The sequence below is a fragment of the Trachypithecus francoisi genome, unplaced genomic scaffold (genome assembly GCF_009764315.1).
Source record: "Trachypithecus francoisi isolate TF-2019V2 unplaced genomic scaffold, Tfra_2.0 Lachesis_group1, whole genome shotgun sequence".
NCBI classification, from domain to species: Eukaryota; Metazoa; Chordata; class Mammalia; order Primates; family Cercopithecidae; genus Trachypithecus; species Trachypithecus francoisi.
In genome coordinates this window covers 125,109,883-125,130,850 of record NW_022681454.1, presented here as the reverse complement: position 1 = coordinate 125,130,850, position 20,968 = coordinate 125,109,883, and the positions used below count along the sequence as shown (strand labels likewise).

At 41.1% G+C, this 20,968-nt stretch overlaps 1 long non-coding RNA gene across 5 annotated transcripts in view; it reads right to left on the bottom strand.

Moving 5' to 3' along the window:
* LOC117085903 overlaps positions 1-20,968 on the bottom strand; it is a 294,414-nt gene that overhangs the window by 205,237 nt on the left and 68,209 nt on the right. For all 5 annotated transcript variants that reach the window (XR_004438125.1, XR_004438123.1, XR_004438126.1 and 2 more), the window contains one exon: positions 17,163-17,244. This is a non-coding gene — a long non-coding RNA (uncharacterized LOC117085903). The remainder of the gene's footprint in view (positions 1-17,162; positions 17,245-20,968) is intronic.

The following is a 20,968-nucleotide window of genomic DNA, read 5'->3' as shown; positions in this document are numbered from 1 at the left end:
TATCTTATAAGCCAATTTTGAAATCACATACAACATTCCTCCATTCCTCCATTCCTTCCCACAATCGCTTTGCTGTTGTCAGATAAAGCACTGTTACTAGCAGATGAGCTTTGTTACACTGTCAGGGTTGGCTTCCATCAATTCCTTAGGGGGAGTAAAGCTGAGTTATTATAGAGGTGACCAAAACCACCACCTGCATGCACTTACTGAGAGTTTCATCACCTGACTCACCAAGTTCCTCTCCACTCTAATTCTGAAGTCAGTTTAGGTAAAATAAACATCCATGTGAAATAGCCATCCAACACCCAAAATACAAAGTTTCTTGACTTTTCAGACTACAGTTCCCAACTCAGTTCCATGGGCAAATCCTAAAGCTTGTCTTCACTGCCAAGCCTCCTCCCCAAATCCTGCCCCCCTTAAAAAACGACCCTCAATTCCTATATGGTGGCTACTGATTGTGAATCCTTTCAGCCAGCTTGTTATACCCAGTTTCCACTCCACAACCTATAAACTAACCTGCATCACATCTCAGTCAAAAGGAATCCTCCACTCATTGAAAGCTAGACTCTCGGCCGGCGCGGTGGCTCAAGCCTGTAATCCCAGCACTTTGGGAGGCCGAGACGGGCGGATCACGAGGTCAGGAGATCGAGACCACCCTGGCTAATACGGTGAAACCCCGTCTCTACTAAAAAATACAAAAAACTAGCCGGGCGACGAGGCGGGCGCCTGTAGTCCCAGCTACTCGGAGGCTGAGACAGGAGAATGGCGTGAACCCGGGAGGCGGAGCTTGCAGTGAGCTGAGAGCCGGCCCCTGCACTCCAGCCTGGGCGGCAGAGCAAGACTCCGTCTCAAAAAAAAAAAAAAAAGAAAGCTAGACTCTCTACCTATACTAGATTATTTGTCTTCTTTTTCCAGTAGCAATTCCTCCTTCCTCTCTCTCTACCTATCTCTCTCCTGTATCTTTTTTTTTTTTTTTTTTTTTTTTGAGACAGAGTCTCGCTCTGTCGCCCAGGCTGGAGTGCAGTGGCCGGATCTCAGCTCACTGCAAGCTCCGCCTCCCGGGTTTACGCCATTCTCCTGCCCCAGCCTGCCGAGTAGCTGGGACTACAGGCGCCCGCCACCTCGCCCGGCTAGTTTTTTGTATTTTTTTAGTAGAGACGGGGTTTCACCATGTTAGCCAGGATGGTCTCCTGACCTCGTGATCCGCCCGTCTCAGCCTCCCAAAGTGCTGGGATTACAGGCTTGAGCCACCGCGCCCGGCCTCTCCTGTATCTTTAATAGCGCTTTTTCAAAGGCTGTGGCCGCTCAGCACTTCCCAGAGACTGTTGATCTCTCTCTTTTTTTTTTTTTTTTTTGAGGCGGAGTCTCGCTCTGTCGCCCGGACTGGAGTGCAGTGGCCGGATCTCAGCTCACTGCAAGCTCCGCCTCCCGGGTTTACGCCATTCTCCTGCCTCAGCCTCCCGAGTAGCTGGGACTACAGGCGCCCGCCACCTCGCCCGGCTAGTTTTTGTATTTTTAGTAGACACGGGGTTTCACCGTGTTAGCCAGGATGGTCTCGATCTCCTGACCTTGTGATCCGCCCGTCTCGGCCTCCCAAAGTGCTGGGATTACAGGCTTGAGCCACCGTGCCCGGCCGAACTCTCTCTTAACTTGTCCATTGATCTCCACCTTTGACTTCCCACAGCCCAGCTTCTTGGAAGTGCTGGTCACTATGGGTTTTCACACTTCCTCACCTCTTATTCACTCTCAACGTCTGATGTTCACTCACATACTTCAGTGAAACTCTGCCAACAAGGTCACACAAATATAACAAAAATGTTCGTCATTGCACCTGACCTCTCTGGCTTTCCATGCTGTCGCATTCTCCTTGTCACACTCTCCTCCCTCTGTTACTGCATTATCATGGACAGAAAGTTTATGTCCCCCCAAAATTCATATGTTGAAATCCTAATCCCCCCAGGTGATGGTATTAGGACGTGAGGACTTTTGGAGGTGATTAGTTTACGAGGCCGAAGCCCTCCTCAATGGAATTAGTGTCTTCACAAAAAGACACAAAAGAGCAGTTTTCTCTCTCTCTCTGCCACTTAAGGATACAACGAGAAGACTGCCATCAGCAAGCCAGGAAGAAGTCCCTCACCAGACACTATATCTGCCAGCACTTTGATTTCAGAATTCCCAGGCTCCCAGACTGTGAAAAAAAAATTATGTTGTGGAAGTCACCTGTCTATGCTATTTTTGTTATAGCAGACCAAACTAAGACACTGGGACACCATTATCTCCTGGGTCTCTTCAAGCTTCCTGAACCATTTTTTCTCATTCCACATATTTACATGGTTCTCCCTTCTTCTCTTCTTGCACACTCACCTATACACTAATGATTCCAAAATTGTCTAGATCCTAAACGCTTTTCCTGAAGTTGATACCAACTGTGTGCTGGGCATATCCATCTTTATACTCTGTGAGTACTTTAAATCCAACATTTAACTTAATACCTATTTCCTCATGAAATAAATTTTCCTATCTCAAAGAGTGGGTACCACCACTCACTCCATGGCCTCTTCACTGTTGATTCTCCCTCCTATTTCTTGTGCCAACTCTCCACTCCTGATCTCCTGTCAATGCCTTAGTTCAGGCCTTATTGATTCCTACTCTAGACCACAGCCTCGCAACAGTTCTCTCTGCCTGTAGCCTCAACCCTTTCACATCCATTGTCCCTGTTGCAATCCAAGGAATTTTCCTAAAACACAAATCATGTTATTGCTTAAATCTTTCTATCTACAAACCACTTAGCCCGACCTAGAAAACCATTTGCTATCTGCCTTCTGTCTCTTTCTACCCTAATTTCTTGTCCCTTTCTTCTTAACCCACTATTGTTATGCCAAACAACTTGTAGTTTCTGCATAAAACACATCTTACACCTCTCTCCTTTGAACTAGCTGTTTTCTCTGCCTGAAGTAGCCTTTCCCATCCTTGTGTTGCCTCACAAACTCCTCACCATTCATGAGGCAACCCAGGAATCCTGTTCTCTAAAAGGTTTTACCTAAATCCAATCTGTGACCCTCACACCTGCCCCAATTTAGGCAATCAGGTATCCTTTCTCTTCCTTCCTCCAATACCATAAACACATTTCAGTTCTAGCATACAGCATACTATTTTGAAAAACTAGTCAATGTGTATGTCCATTAAAGTAAGCCTTTAGGCTGGGCGCGGTGGCTCACGCCTGTAATCCCAGCACTTTGGGAGGCCGAGGCGGGCGGATCACAAGGTCAGGAGATCGAGACCACAGTGAAACCCCATCTTAACTAAAAATACAAAAAATTAGCCAGGCACAGTGGCAGGCGCCTGTAGACCCAGCTAGTTGGGAGGCTAAGGCAGGAGAATGGTGTGAACCTGGGAGGTAGAGCTTGCAGTGAGCCGAGATCGTGCCACTGCACTCCAGCCTGGGGGACAGAGCGAGACTCCGTCTCAAAAAAAAAAAAAAAAAAGTAAGCCTTAAATCCTCCTCATCTTCACGACATCAGTTATAGCCCACGTCAGAAATTTAGTCCATTTTGATTGAAATATTTTAACATCCGATCACCTGCAGAGTTGGGGTGATCCGGGTTGGTCTAGCAGTTTATGGGAAGAAGAAACCATGTCCATACAGATTTACACTAGCAGGAGGGAGAAATTCTTTCCCAACCAGAGAAACTCACAGAAGGGAGAACAACTAGGAGGTGGGAATGAGCATAATGCATGTGGAAGGAGGGAGGAAACCAATCTGACTCAAGCAGAAGACTTTGCTGGAGAGTTAGGTGGGCTGGGTGGGATGAGATTACAGAAGGTCTCATAGGGGTATGAATGAGACTCCGTATACTAGCTTCCTATTGCTGTTGTAACAAATTGCCATAAACTCAGTGGCTTAAAAACAACAAAAGTTGATTATCTTACACTTCTGGAAGTCAGAAGGCAAAAATGAGTCTCACTGGTCTAAGATCAAGGTGTTGGCCAGACAGTGTTCCTTTCTGGAGGCTCTAGGGGAGAAACATTTTCTGATCTTTTCCAGCTTTTTAGAGGCTGCCCTTATTCCTTGGCTCATGACCCTCTTCCAGCTTCAAAACCAGCAAGGACTGGTTGAGTCTTCTTCACATCCCTATACTATCACACTTTCTTCTGCCTCCCTCTTTCACTTTTAAAGACCCTTGTGATTATACTGGGCACACCCAGATAATCCAGGATAATTTCCCAGTCTCAAGGTCAGCTGATTAGCAACACTGACTTTACCTGAACCTTAAATCCCCTTTGCCATGTAACCTAACATATTCACAGAGTCTAAGGATTCAGACATGACATCTCTGGGGGGCCATTATTCTGCCCACCACATTCAGTAACTAACTGGAAACCTTTTTCCAGCTCTTAAGCCTTAAATGCCGTGAGGAAAGCATAGAGCTCCAGACTGAGCTGCCCTAAATCACCCTCTCTGAAATCTTGAACAACTGAGTCATGATAAGGTTTTTTTTTTTTTTAATTTGCCTTTGTGCATAAAGTATTGCAGAGGCCCAGCACTTTTGTATTGTGCCACTCTGCTGCCTATATGCACACAAAAAAATGTAACAGCAGATATTCTTAGGGCACCTTAATCACATACACATAATACACATACACATACACAGATAACATGACCATTTTGAGTCTTTCTCTGTGTATAGATGAGGTTGGCCCTGAGAAATGGGCCAGTTGCCATACTGTGAGATGCCCACATCCATAATATTTTAAATTATTTTAATTCACTTAATTGGATCTGGTTCCCATTAACATCATAGGCACTGTGATTCCCGTGACACTGACAGGGCTGTATGAGTCTCTCACTTTTGTATAACACTAATTAATCATGACAATACAACTTCTCAAATGTAGTTATCATCTTTCTTAGAGCTCAAAGAGTTTCATAGAATTTATCCTTTTTCTTTCAAAAATATTCCTACAGGGTTACCAGCTGCAAGGTCACTATTTGAGATTAAAATAAGAAACAATTTTCTTACATCAGTGAAAGGCAAAAGGAAATTTATAAATGCAATGCTCTAATTGAAAAAATCATCACATATTTCCATATATGCAAATTGTGAATTCAAAGATGCTTAAGTGAAGCTTTCTGAAGTTAACTTACTTCTATCTTCAAAGTATAGGTGACCGTGTCTTCATTCATTCATTCATTCATTCATTCTAGAACCCATAGAGATTCAACAAGAAAATGTCATTGTCCTCAAGGAGCTTACTGTTAGTAGAAGACAAATCATACACTTTTAACAAACAAATAAATCATCTTTCAGATAATAATGAGTGCTCTGAATAATAACAACAAAATAGTGCCAGGTGAAAGAGAAAGAAAGTGAGAGATAATAGAAAAAACGTTATTTTAGTTTGGATGGTCAGGGAAGGCCTACGCAGATATTTGAATAAGGAGCGAGGCATGTGAAGAAATCAGAAAAGGGTGAACACGCCAATTTGATTCCATTTAACAATTCTTTTTTTTTTTGAGACAGAGTTTCACTCTTGTGGCCCAAGCTGGAGTGCGGTGGCGTGATCTCAGCTCACCACAACCTCCACCTCCCGGGTTCAAGTGATTCTCCTGCCTCAGCCTCCCAAGTAGCTGGAATTACAGGCACGTGCCACCACGTCTGGCTAATTGTTTATATTTTTAGTAGAAACGGGGTTTCACTATGTTAGCCAGACTGATCTCAAACTCCTGACCTCAGGTGATCCACCCACCTCAGCCTCCCAAAGTGCTGGGGTTACAGGTGTGAGCCACCACACCTGGCCCATTGAACAAATATTAATTAAGCATAGACTATGTGCCAGTCGTGGTTTTTGGTACTGGAGAGCAAGCAAGTACAAATAACCTGCTTACAGCAGAACAAGCCTGAATGGATCAAGAAATGAACAAAAATGTATATGTAGCATTACATTGCATCCATAAATGTCTTTACCAAACACATTTACCCTCTAATTATCTGTCAAATGATATAATGATCAAAAGCACAAAATCTTAGTAGTAGAGGTCAGTTAAACTATCTCTCTTCCTAAACTTGGTTTTCAAATTTTTGCAATAGAACTATTTGTTTAAACAAAATAGTATATGGAATTCCAACATAAACAAATAAAAGCAGTCTGCTCCATGGAAGGATTGTGAAAGTCCACAGTCCTACCTATTTTCCCTTCACTCAAAGTCCCTACCACCATTTTGCAGCAATGTTAATTTATTGGTTTTGATCACTGGATCATTTGATCATAGTTGTGTAAAATGTTAACATCAGGAGAAGCTGGGATATATGGGAACTCTGTATACTAGTGTGCAACTTTTCTGTAAGTCTAAAATTATTTCAAACTAAAAAGCTGAAAAAAAAAAAAAGTAATCCGACCATGATCACTACTGGCAGCCCACCTTAGGGCGCTGGAGACACCAGTTGACATCATTAACCTTGATCATGCTGGGATGGTTTAGCCTATTTGCTAAGGACCTTTGGAAGAGGGGAATTCCTTTCTAAGTAGCCTAGTCTGGTTTTTAACCATTCTCAACACCAGAAGATTCTTTCCTATGACTCTTTCAAACTCTAACATAAACCCACTTTTTCAAGTTTTGTCATCAGTGGAAAATTAATTTGTCTTCTCTAAAAACCTTGTGATATATTTACAGATCTCATAATTTCCCATCAACTTTCTTTCCACAAATTAAGAGCAATGCTTTCATTTTTTTCTCATGGGTCTTCTACTTCCATTTTTCAATCATTCAGAAAATTCTCCACTGTAAGTATTTTTTTTACCTTCTTAAACTATGGTGTTTAGAGCTCACCACTGGATTTTAAATAAATAAAAGAGGCCTCAGCCAGTATCAAATACCTTGGGTAAGAAGGTTGTATTATCACTCAGACTTTATACACAGTATTCCTATTGGATATTACTACCTTAACAACCTCTCTACATTACCATATTTTGTTTTTTCTTACACATTTTTTCACACTGCTTATGACAGTCATTAAGCCAAGTGCCCCAGGCATTTGCTCTTAACCAATGAACAGCCACAGCCAGGCTGGGAACTTCAAGTCTTTCAGCAAGTCACAAAGTGCCAAAAATGCTCTCTCGCCAGGAGACATATTCCCTGAGTTAGAGAAAGTAGAAATTTGTTCTGATCTCATTCACCTGAGATCATTCAACAGTAAGATAAGTGAACTGACTGAGTCTGTGACCCTGTCTGTTGGACCTCTCCTTGCTTTAGTTCCCTGCCTGAAAAGCGAGGATAAGAGTGTTTACCAACTTTGCACGGGTGTTGCAAGAGTTGATTAAGGCTTATATGGCACCATCTGATGACAGTCTCTGTGGCTGTGCCACTCAAGTTGTCAAAGGCTGTGAAATGCCCGTGTGTCTCAAGGGCACTCCCTTGAAGCTCAATATCACAACTCTAGGTGACTTGCTGTGGACCATAACTAGAATATGACCCAACTGTACTTTCAGACATGCATGCCGAGCGTCAGTAAGGCTATCATCCAAAGCTGAAAAGCAGTTTTTCTAATGCTGCAGGCTCATGCACAAGGCACCAAAATAGCACCAGAAATACTATACCCATATTGCTTTATCCTAGACATCTGACACTTGTAAAGCTGATGCCAAATTTCTTGTCACATATGTGTCTGGAAGCCTTCGTGCTGAGAGGCATTTCTTATCTTCTGACATTTCAGAGAGCTGCATAAAGCTAGACAAGCACAGAGCCTCCTTCTAAAAGGCACAAGGCAGAGGCGAGCATTCTTTTCAGATGACCTCTGAAACCCTCACTGGAGGAGATCCAAGACATCCTTCAGCACATCTGTAATCCTCAGGATATTCCAAATGTTTGAGTGTGCAGCTTCCAGTTAGTAACAGCCAAACTACCCCGGCTCTCCAAAGTCATCTGAAAACGATTTGCCCATCAGCCAAATGAGAAAATGCTATTGTAAGCAAACCAATCATAAGATCAGACAATCCTCAGGGGCCCAGGGCCCAGATGCTCTGCCTCTGGTGACACAGGCCACCCCATCTATTACATTTGGGCTTCTGGTTGATGCTAATGACTGTTGTGACTGACACCCCCAAACAGAAACAAAACTAGGATATTCGGATGTGATACAATAATAGACAATTTCTAGTGATTCCTTTCTCTTCTGATCTTACCTAAGCAAACTGCCTGACAAAGTGGGTGCCGTGTAGACCTCCCCCATAACTGCCAAACAGCAGGGGTTTCTAGTAGGAGAGTCCCCTAAAGCAATGTGTGTCAGAGTAACCTGGTTTTAAATGCAAATTCCTGGACCTTATTCCAGACCTTTGAATTAGAACCTCTGGCAAATGGGATCCAAGAATCTACATTTTAAACAAATTCCTCAGATGATCTTTTTTTTAACTTTTTATTTTCCCAGATAATTTTTATACACATTAAAATTTTCAGAAACCTGACGGAATTTTCAAGTAAATTAAAATTCGTACAAACCCTCAGCTCATTGGGAGGGTTTCCGGCCACAGGCCTATATTTAGTGGTCATTAACTCACTACTCTAAACACCCACAGCAAACCACTCTGTGCTCAAGAGGAAGGAACAAGTTTCATGATTTCATCCTTTTCTCAGCCTCATTGTTCACGCTCCTCTTTTGGAACAATACGCACTGCCATATGATGCTTCTGGCATCCGTTGCCTTGTATTGTTTAACTTTTTGTGTTCGTTTTTTAATGCTGCCATAACAGATTACCACAAACGTGGCACAAATTTGTTATCTTACAGTACTGTAGGTTAGAAGTCCACTAGAGAAGTCACTGGGCTAAAATCAAGGTGTCAGCAGAACTAGGTTCCATGCTGGAGGCTCCAGGGGTAAATCTGTTTTCATGCCTTTTCCAGCTTCTAGAGGTCACCCACACTCCTTGGCTCATGGCTCTCCTCCATCTTCAAAGCCAGCAATGCTGCATCTCTGATTCTTCACATCTCCTGACTCTCTTCTTCTGCCTTCCTCCTCCACTTTTAAGGACGCTTGTAATCATATCAGGGCCACCCAGATAATACAGGATAACTTTCCTATCTCAAGGTTCTTAAGATGTGATTACATATGTGATTACATTTCCAAAGTCCCTTTTTCCAAGTAAGGTAACATTTTCACAAGTTCCAGCAATCTAAGATATGGGTATCTTTAAGGAGCCATTATTGTACCTACCACAACTTTCACCTGTAATATGAAGGATGTCTTCATCTGGGCTCCTGTAAAAGTGGACCCTAAGACTAGGATTTGAGTAGAAGTCCAACGAAGCCCAGTAAAGGAGTGGGGCAGTCAGGTAGTAAGGGAGGAAAGCAAATAACTTGCGAGTTAATGGGCAGGATACTACTACATGCAACTAGACTAAATTCTCCCAGGGAATGTGCACAACACACGTTAGAATAGTCCCACCTCGGGGAAAGGAAACTGAAGCATTTATCTCCAAGTCCCCATCATTTCGCAGTTAGGGGTCACATTAACTCCCAGTGCACTTCCAGCACTTCATGCTTCCCTGACTGTGAATGGGCTCCACAGCTAACAAATATTCCTGGCAGAGACACTCAACAGGCTATAAACTTGTTCCATCTGAGAGGCCTCTGGAGTGGACCAAGAAGATATGGGCGGGGCATCAACAGCATCTGAATCAAGGGGGTTGGTGTTTGAGTCAAGTGTGGTATTACGTCTCAAAAATTTCAATGCTCATATCCTTTGACCCAACAAAGGATCCACCTCCAGGAAATGTGTGCTAAGAGTATAATTGGAGACAGGTGCAATGATTGCTTATAATGTTTTAAAGAATTAGAAATTATTTAAATTCCATTAATAAGGGATTAGTTAAATAAATTACAGGTGATATAATTGAACATTCTGCTACAATTGGATATAATTATGTGGGTCTACATTTATTGATAGGGAAACTAGTTCCTGACACACTGCTGAGTGAAAAAAAAAAAGCAGGTTACAAATAGTAAGTACATTATAAATCCATTTATGTAAAATTATGTATGTATAATATATATGTGTGTGTATGTATAGCAAGATGTCTCAAAGAATGTTCATCAAAACTCTAACAGCAGTTATTTCTAGGAAGCAGAATTTCTCATCCTTTATACTTTCTTCTTCATGCGTCTCTGTATTACAAAAAAATTTACAATAAACAATGTATTGTTTATTAATCAATTACAAAGATACTTGCAATTTTTTTTAAAAAAGAATTCAAATTTGTCCTAAAAGATAAGCTTCTATTTACTTCTAATATGATAATGTCAATGTGCTTATATATACATCTCCATTTTAAAACTACATGGAACTGAGGACCCCCATGCATTACATAAACTGTTTAGGGCATATTTGGAACACAGCAGGCACTTAATAATAATTGATGTTCATCAGTATGAAATTCAATAAAACAACACATGGAACAAACTGGGTCATGGTAAAATTTTCACAATGCATGGGATGACTCCCTAGGGAGCTGAGAGGCCTGGCGTGGCCTTATCAGGCAGGGGCCTGCTCTGGCAGACAAGGAAGGCCTGCCCTTGCACAAACACACCCATGCCATCCCAGAGATAGTATCAGAGCCCTGCTCGTCTTAGGTAGAAGTGAAAACAAATGCAACTGTAGGCTTGCAGTTTTACAGCATGAATGAGACAAGTGGAATCTCTGTTAATCTGTTAGAAATTAATTCAATGGTTTGTCTCCTGAAACTCTAGGCCTTCCTTGCAAGAGCACTCCACTTCCTATTATGCACAATGGCAAAGCTGACTGGAACTGCCCAGAGGAAGAACAAGTGGAAGAGAAGTCACGGTGTGCCCTTAAGGCAACAGAAATTTAAAAGAATATTTAGGTGTGGGACTTCACACGCATGCCTCCTTTTTATGTCTAATAAGGGAAAATTTCTCACCTGTTCAGGTTGCTCTTGGACTCTCTTTTGTTGCTCAGAATCTAAATAATGAGCAAATAGAGGGAAAACAGAAAAGTGGACAAGTCCTCATTTGTGTATATAGTAAAGAGCTGAGAGAGGCGGCAAGAGAAAGGAGGGAGAAAGACCAGAAAATCATGTGGAATAGATGCCAGGGAGTTTGAGTTTGGGGGTTGTGAGGTAATAGTTGGAGATTCAGAGCTTTGGGGATCACCTGATATCCATGTATAAGAAAACGAAGATAACAATAAAGTAGATTTTAAGATGCTTTTTCTATAGTAAGAATGCATACCCCATACTAACATCTATTGAATTGTATACTTTAAATGGGTGAATTGTATGGTATGTAAATGATGCCTCAATAAAGCTGTTTTTTTAAAAAAGAATACTGCACTCCAAAAAAAAAGCACGCTCCACTTTGGCAGTTTACTGAGAGATTGCAAAAATATTTGAAGAATCCTAATTACCCTTTAGATACCGGACCGTTCCTTTGAATTCATTCTTTCACAGAGGCTGGATCAAGTGGAACTTCAATTATGTTTAGGTTCTGGTAGGTTAGAGAAAGGACCCTTAAGACCCTCTAGTCTAATGCTCTCATTTCAAAGGTGAGGAAATGAAGCCACAGAGGCTAAATCAGTCTGCCTTGTCACACAGCAGCAAAGCTGGGAACTATGGAGGTCTGATCTCAGGTCTTTCGAAATATACCACTCCACCCCCATCTTATGCTCTTCCTGCTTTTGTTTACAGAAAGAAACAATTTGAGGATAAGAATGATTAGAACACATAGTTATTATGCCCATGGTTCAGTCTAGTTATTCTGGCCTTTAAAACAAGTCAGTCAGACGGGCACCAGTCCAATCAGTTGCACACCACTGCCCAGCAAACAGCCTTGCCATGGAGATCCAGCCTTCCCAACCCAAGCCTGGAGAACAAACAATCCCCACAATGGCAATGTTGCTTTCAGCTCCTTTTGAAGAACAATAGGAAAACAACGATAGCTACCTAACATTTATTGGACATTTATCCATGCAGCAACTTGGGCAGAATAGTCAGAGCCCTATGACACGGAAATTTAGAGAGTTCAAATTTTAAGTAAGAACTTTAAAACTACTAGATGTCACTAATGTAAATAACACCCATCTGTGAATCACATCAGAAATTTACAAAGTTAATTATGGGATTGCATTTCTGATGCTCTCCCAGGATGGCTCTGGCGCCTGCTATGTGCTAGGCGCTGGTCTAGACATTTTACATATGGCATCTCTTTTAATCTCCACAATAATTCCATCACATGGGTATTAATCGCCCTACTCTGTAAGTAAGGAAAAAAAAGAAAAAAACTGAAAACATGATGGGAGCAGGACCAGGCAAGTAAAAGATAAGTTCTGATGTCAAGTAACAGTCTTAGGGCTCAAGGAGGATATCTTCATGATGTAACTTAAGTCTGTACCAGAAGAGTTCTCCTTTATCTCTAAAGAGTCACCTCAATGCCTATCATTCCATCATTAGTTTCATCTCTTTTTTTTTTTTAAGACAGTCTCACTCTGTCGCCGAGGCTGGAGTGCAACGGCACGATCTCAGCTTCAAGCAATCCTCCTGCCTCAGCCTCCCAAGTAGCTGAGACTACATACAGGCCCTCACCACCACACCTGGCTAATATTTTTATTTTTTAGCAGAGATCGGGTTTCCCCATATTGGCCAGGCTGGTCTTGAACTCCTGACCTTGTGATCCACCCACCTCGGCCTCCCAAAGTGCTGGGATTACAGGCACAAGCCACCACACCCAGCCTAGTTTCATCCATTTTTAACTTAAATGCCGTTAGTAGTCACCCATAAAATTGGGAATACCCCTATGCATTGATCAGAGTTGGCAATGCTATGTTACAGAATAAGCTGGAATCTCAGTAGACTAACATGATAAAAGTATTTCTTGCTCATGCAAACTCTGATGTAGATGTTTGGAGTCATTTTAGAGGACCAGGAATGAGATAAGGAGAGCATGGTAGATATGCAGGATATTTTAGATTCAGAGCACGGAAGATCAAGCAGCCTACAAGTAGAGAACACCATTTCCACCCACATTCCATTAGCCAGAAATCAGTCACACGGCCAACCTAACTGCGCAGGAGTCTGAGAAATGTAGGGAAGTGCAGAAATGGGTGGGCATTATAATATCCACCACATTCCCAAAAGAATTCTACGTTTGGTTCTTATTTGTCAGCACATCAGTTAACAAGAATTAATAGCAACAATATACACAAGTAGTATGTAGGAGTCTCTTCTTCAGGACAGGACCAGAAAGGAAGAGACGGAAAAGGGACAGTGACAGAGACATATGCACATATTTAACAATTTTGTTGGGTTTTGCCTGACTAGAAAGATCCATCTACTAAGCCTTGCTGTGTCTCCAGCTCATTGGCTGATATTTCCAATGACTTTGGTTGTATGCTGAATTAGACTTTAAGTTTTGCAAATATAATTTCTCCCAGAGATATCGGAAATAAAGCTATGTATTCATTTTATTCATAGAGGCAAATAGGTACTTTGGGATCTACAACTAAATAAATAAATGTTTTCCTGACAAGTTGACTATAACAGATCTTAACGAAGTGACATATTTTTTTCATTTTATTTCTACCATAGAATTCAACAACAAAACAATTTGGCCCTGAAAGGAAACAATAATCAAATTTAGGAATGTATCAAATTTTTAAAATTATATATAAAAGGAAAAGTATAACTTATTAAAACTTTAATAATAACTATTAATGCACCACCCAATTAAGACAGAAACCTGGCTTGAAACCCTCTTCTTCACTGAGTCTATCCAAGCACCAACTACATGTGATTTTATCCCCAAAATACCTCTCAAGCTTATCATATTCTATCTTCTATCCCCATTGACACTGCTTCAAACTATCTCACTTGGAGTATGACATCACCTCCTAGATGACCTCTCTGCATTCAGTCTTGCCCAACTTTTCAACTCCCTACCCCTAAGAGCAGTGTGTTCAAAACCGCAGGGTACAAGGGGATCCTCTTGGAAGGTTAAACACACAGATTCCAAAGTTTTCCACCAGGATTCTGATTTAGTAAACCCAGTGTTGACAAAAAGGGTCAAACTCTGTAAAATATTTGAAGAGATGTATTCTGAGCCAAATATGAGTGACCAATGGCCTGTGACACAACCCTCAGGAGATCCTGAGAACATGTGCCCAAAGTGATCGGGGTACAGCTTAGTTTTATACATTTTAGGGAGACATGAGACATCTATCAAATACATGTAGGATGTACATCTGTTTGGTCCGGAAAGGCAGGACAACTAACTGGAAGCAAGGGCCTCCAAGTCATAGGCGGATTTAAAGACTTACTGATTGGCATTGACTGAAACAGTTAGGTTATTGTCTAAAGACTTAGGACTGTCTGGGTTAAGATAAGAAATTGTGGAAACCAAGGTTTTATCATGCAGGTGAAGCCTCCAAGTAGCAGGCTTTGAGAATAGATTGTAAATGTTTCTTATCAGACTTAAAAAGTCTGTTCTAGGTAATTCCAAAAGGGAGGAGATCCAATACCCCCTTCCCATCATGGCCTAAAACTAGTTTTTCCACTTAACTTTGGAATGCCCTTGCCAAGAGAAAGGCTCCATCGGGATGGTCAAGGGGCTTAGAATTTTATTTTTGGTTTATACCAGGATAGAGTTCAGGGCTCTGAATTTTTAATAAGCACAACAGAAGATTTTAATGTATGTGCTCTTGGGAGAAACACTGCTCCATAGCAAAAATCTCAACAAGAATTCCAAATCTCAGTTGTCAGTCCTTTGTTTAAAGCAATTGAATGGCTTTCCAGTGACTACCAGATAAATCCCAAGGCCCTTATCATAGAATACAAAGTCACCATGACACAGGCCTGGAGTATCTTTTCAGCCTCATATTTCCCTATTTCTCCTCAAACCTTACAGTTTCAGAACCTCCAGTGCCAAACTATTTGTATTTCCTGAGCACACTCCATTGGTTCATGCCTCGACATCTTAGCCATGTCGAAGCAGGATTTTTTTCAGCCCCGTTGCTGGACTTGCGGCTGGGGTGCCCCCTCTACGCAGCCTGCCATGCTCAGCCCCTTGCAGGAGAGAGCACGTGAGCGAGCAAGAGTGGAATCTGGCCGGCCACTCTGACCACCAACACAGGAGCAAGTTCCGTGCAGGGCCCACAGCCAAGTCAGGCGTGTTACCTCGAGGGGAATGGGGCAGTGCCCAGGGAGGGGTGCCCATGACCCTGAAGCCCCAGAGTGGGTGTTAGTGTGATAATTAGCTCTTTTAATTTCACTGTCCGCAGCCTTATGGCAGCATGTTAGCAGCTCAGTTGGTCCCTTGCTCCCTTGCGCTGACTGCTGTCAAGGCTGCTCTCTGCTGTCAAGGGCAAGGGCCAGTGCTACAGCTTTTCAGAGTACCTGTGCTCAGTGGGCCCTAAGCTCTTATCCAGCATCCAAGAAGAATGACGTCACACTGATGGCTGAAGGGTGATGAGAGCAGAGGATTTTACTGAGTGACAGAACAGCTTTCAGAAGAGAAGGGATGTGGGGTCGGGGGAGGGTACCCCCACCCCCACAGTCGGGTGGTTTCTCTGTGTGATTGGGTCTGGGGCTTTTTATGGACTCAGAATGGGGAGTGCAGCTGATTGGTTTGTGAGTATGCAAAAAAGTTTAGAGCAAAGACATCACTCAAAGGTGGGCACCACAGTGTAGAAAACCAATTAGGAAAGGGTAGCTATATGCATAATAGGTGAAAGGTAGAGACCAATCAGAGGAAAGCACACCAAATGAGAAGACAGTTTCTCAATCTGGTCCCAGGATTTAACTTGTAGCTTGGCTTTCAGGCTTTATATGGTCTTCGAGTTGGAGGTTGGATTTTGCTGGGGACTCACCTCTATCTGCCTAGGCATCTGACTGCCTCCTGTCATTATCAATGTTGTTGTGGCTACCCAGAATTTCCATGCCCATTGTCTTCCTGATAAACCAGCATTTACCTTCAAAATTGAGCTCAATTCTTTTGTTAATTTCTTCTAATATGCCACCTTTGACAGAGTTAATGTCTTCCTCCTCTTTCATCCTCCTGTCTGCTCTGACCTTTGAAGTACTTCTATTACTACACATCTTTGTTTACATTCCTCTCATTCCCTATCTAACCTTCTTACCTCATCTCAGTGCCTTGCATGTAGAAGGCATTAAATAAACATTGTTGAACTATAGCTAAATACGAAACATAAGCTCTTTGGGAGCAGAAACAAATAAAGATTCCTCTTTGGATTATTTGGTCCTTTAAGTTAAATATTTCAGTTCAGTTCAGTTTATACGATTTTTTTCTTTCTTCATTATTCATTAATGAATTATTCATTTCCTTCATTAATTCTACAAACGCTTTTTGAAAGCCTACTATGCACATCATTGTACAATAATGCTACCTAAAATCCTGTGTTTATATGCTAGAAACTATCAGATATAGTCTTTCTTTACCTTTTATTCTCTACAGGTCTTTCATTAATTTTCTTATGTAATGGTTCCTGTGCCAGGTAGGAGAATACTTTGAAGACTAGCATCTTTTGAGATACTAATAAATGTTTCCCTCCCAATAAAACGAAAATATTTCCCAAATAGTATAGTACAGTGTTAAAATGATATCCATACATTTGTGTTTCTACCTCATGGGCTTCTTTGGGGAAGTACATGAGAAAGTTAATAGTGGCCTACCAGCCTACCATTTAACCCACATCCCTAATCAATCAATAATTTTTTCTTTTTTTTTTTTTTTTTGGAGACGGAGTTTTACTCTTGTTGCCCAGGCTGGAGTGCAATGGCTCCATCTCAGCTCACTGCAACCTCTGCCTCCCGGGTTCAAGCGATTCTCCTGTCTCAGCCTCCCGAGTAGCTGGGATTACAGGCACATGCCACCATGCCCAGCTAATTTTTGTATTTTTAGTAGAGACAGGGTTTCATCATATTGGTCAGGCTGGTCTCGAACTCCTGACCTCAGGTGATCCGCCCACCTTGGGCCCCCAAAGTGCTGGGATTACAGGTGTGAGCCACCGTGCCCAACCAATCAATAATTTTTTTTCATTGCACCACATAAGCACCTAACTCACACCCTAAGGGAGACTGTGAAAAAGCAGAAAGAATGGGCCACTGTCTTTCTTTATTCATCTCTGCATCTTTGTACTACTTACAGGCCTCCTCTGGATTCTGAAAGCAGCCTTGACAGTTGAAAACGTGGCATAAATTTTGTAGCCTCAATCACCCCTAGATGAACTAAAAAAAAAAAAAAAAGCCTTTTTTGTATATTTATTCTAAAATTCAGGTCAGGATCTAAAACCTGAACATAACAATGTATTTAAACATTGCTGCTTTACTCAACTTCTTACATATCTCACTGTGTAAATTTGTCTTTCAAAGGAGAAAACATTATTATACTATCACAAAATAGACAGTGAAACTCTAAAACTTGCCAAATACTGCAGTCTAAAATCATTTTCTGACAGAAGAAGACACTACTCCTTTTTAGAAAAAGAGTGGAGTTATTACAAATGTATTCTTTCTGACATCAAAACAAAAAGAATGATTACTCATTTTATATTTGTTGGCATGGAGTTATTTGGACATGGTTAAAAATATCTCCAAGAACAGTCTTCACTCTAGCCACAAACCTGTAAATCTTCCCTTCAGAGATGAAAACTGTCCACAGCAATCAACAGTAACATTCCAAGTCTGACACTCCCCGACACCCAAACAACACAATGCCGGGCGGCTGGAGAGCACAGTTAGCATTACAGAAATCACACTCCCTCTGCCCAGAGAGCAAGTGGATCAAATATCAAAACTGTCCCAGAAATATGCTATGCGGGGTTATAAATATGATCCCACAGAGGGGTAAGAATTTGTAACAAAGTTTAAAATCATTTGTAGATTGGCTATAATTAACAACAACAAAAAAAAAAAACAGAAAACAGTAAGTGCTGATGAGTATATGGAGAAATCAGAACTCTCATACATTGCTGGTGGGAATGTACAGTGTGTAGCCTTTTGGTGATTCCTCAATAAGTCAAACACAAAATACTATATGACCCAGCAATTTTATTCCTAGGTATATGCCCAAAAGAATTGAAAACAGGGAGTCAAGCAGATACTCATACACCAGTGTTCACAGCAGGACTATTTTCTACTAGCCAAAGATAGAAAAAATACAAATGTCCATCAATCCATGAGCAAACAAATAAACATGGTATAACCATCCAACAGAATATTTTCAGCCTTAAAATAGAATGAAGTCCTGAGATATGCCTCAGCATCCATGAACCTTAAAAACATCATGTTAAGTTAAAGAAGCCAGTCACAAAAGGCTTTGTGACTGTAAATGGTATGATCCCATTTATACGAAATATCCAAGAACAGGCAAATCTATAGAGACAGAAAACAGATTAGTAGTTTCCAGGAGCTGTGGGTAGGGGAGGATGGGGAGTGGCTGCTTAATGTCTCCTGTTTCCATCTGGGGTGATGAAAATGTTCTGGAGCTAGATAGTGGTGATAGTTGCACAACAATGTGAATGTCCTAAATGACAATGAATTGTATGCTTTAAAAATGCTTAATCTGAGCTGAGCACAGTGGCTTACACCTGTAGCCCGAGCACTTTGGAAGATTGAGGCAGGAGGATCATTTGAGCCCAGGAGTCCAAGACCAACCTGACCAACATAGAGAGACCTAATCTCTACAAAAAAAAATTAAAAATTTAAAACAACCAGGCATGGTGCCACGCGCCTGTAGTCCTGGCTACTTGAGAAGCAGAGGCTTGAAACCGGGAGGTCAAGGTTGCAGTGAGCTCTGTTTGTGCCACTGCACTCAGGCCTGGGCAACAGAGTAAGACCCTGTGTAAAAAAAAAAAAAAGTTACTCTGCAATTTTGCAATTTTACAGGCAGTAGGGAAAGACATTATTTAAACTGCAAATTTTATATTAACTGAATTTTACTACAATAAAAAATCATTTGTCAGTTAAATAATTTTCTAATGTGATACAATTCTAGGATATTCCACAGTGAAAACATTTTTTATTAAAATATACTTATCAATATATGCATGTGTACATTGTTTGAATTATCAAATATTAGATCTAATTTAATTGTTCTATAAATAAATAAGTTAATTCTTTCAGTAAAATTTCAGAGAAACTTAAAAATAGGAGGCTGGGTATAATGGTTCACGCCTGTAATCCCAGCACTTTAGGAGGCCAAGGCAAGTGGATCTCTTGAGGTCAGAAGTTCAAGACCAGCCTGGCCAACATGGTAAAACCCTGTCTCTACTAAAAATACAAAAATTAGCCGAGTGTGGTGATGGGTGCCTGTAATCCCAGCTACTTAGGAGGCTGAGGCATGAGAATTGCTTGAACTCAGGAGGCAGAGGTTGCAGTGAGCCAAGATCATGCCACTACACTCCAGCCAGGGTGACACAGTGAGACTCTGTCTCCAAAAAAAAAAAAAAAAAAAAAAGAAGATATTTGGTGAATTTCATAAATAAAATGATTACAGATTATTTATGGTCAAATACCTAGAATGCCTAGAAGACCACAAATTTTCAGAAGTCTGAGAAAAACTAATGTTCTATTTTGAAAACCAGCACACTTTCAGCACCCCAAAGAACTACTGGCCTGTAGCCTTACTTAGCATTATGAATAAGTATGAAGAGTCATCCAACATAATTTATTCTGAGTGCTTATAATGTGTCAGGCACTAGTCTAGGCACAGGAAATATGAATACTATTAAGGCAAGGTTCTTGCTCTAATGGATCTTATAAATAAAATAGAAACTATGCATGTTTTACATATTGCAATTTTTTTGTATGACAATAACATTACCCAAGAACAGTGAAGGGATTTATAGGAAACCAGAGTCAACAGTAAGTACAGATAACTTATTGCTATTATCTCCTAAGTGGTATTTAAAGCAAAGCAATAATAAATCAGGATCATCATGTTGTCATCCAGACAACTGCTAAGAAACATCTTGCTGGATATCTGAGTTGGTAATCACATTCTCCAAAACTCCTAAGCTCTGTTTTATTCACGTTCTATCCCTTCAACCAATAAGAAGAATGAGTAAATGTTTCATTTCAAGCTGTTATCACTAAGAATAGAAATGTTTGATCTGCAGAACCCTGTACGAGGAACTACGGATGATTCAAAGTTAATGGACGGTATCCCTAACTTTGTGTAGTTTATCATCTGACTAGGTAGGCAATATGTCCATCAAAACTATCAGAGAGCAATTATAATGCGACATAAGAGCTAAACATGTGAGTTGACACAATATAAACCAAGCTCCCAAGTGCAGTGAGAATGTGAAGTATGAACTACTCACAACCAGAGCACTACATGGTATCCACTGTCCTTCTGATACAGCACAGGCTATAGTTTACATGTTACTTTAAAATATAGAAACAATCCTAACACTAATCTATTTTTCTTATCACATGTAGGGGTTTGGGAGAGAAAGTCTAGGACTTACTATGTTGCCAGGCATTTCGATAGGCACTTTTAAATTTAACCTCACAAAAACCCACGCTACTTTATCACCATCATCATGATTGTCATTCCCATCATCATTATCCCTATTTAATACTTGCCCAAAGTCAGCCAGCAACTAAGTGTGACGTCTGATGGTTGCACAGGACTCATTGAGCCTAGGTTTGATTTTTAAAATTATTTTTTCCAAACCATTTTGCTCCATGATGCCATATACTTCAGATCATACTCTAAGAGTCATCACCCCAAAGTAATGGCTCTTATCCAGGGGTGCCTCTCAGAACTACTCCAAGAGCTTTTTCAAACTATAAACTGAGAGTCATACCCAGATACATGTCATAAACTCTAAGATTGGGGTTTGGGCATGGGGGAAAAAATATTTTAAAAATTCTCCCAGGTAACTGTATACACTCCTCTGCCTTGAAACTCTACAAGCCAGAAGAAAGTGGGGACCAACATTAA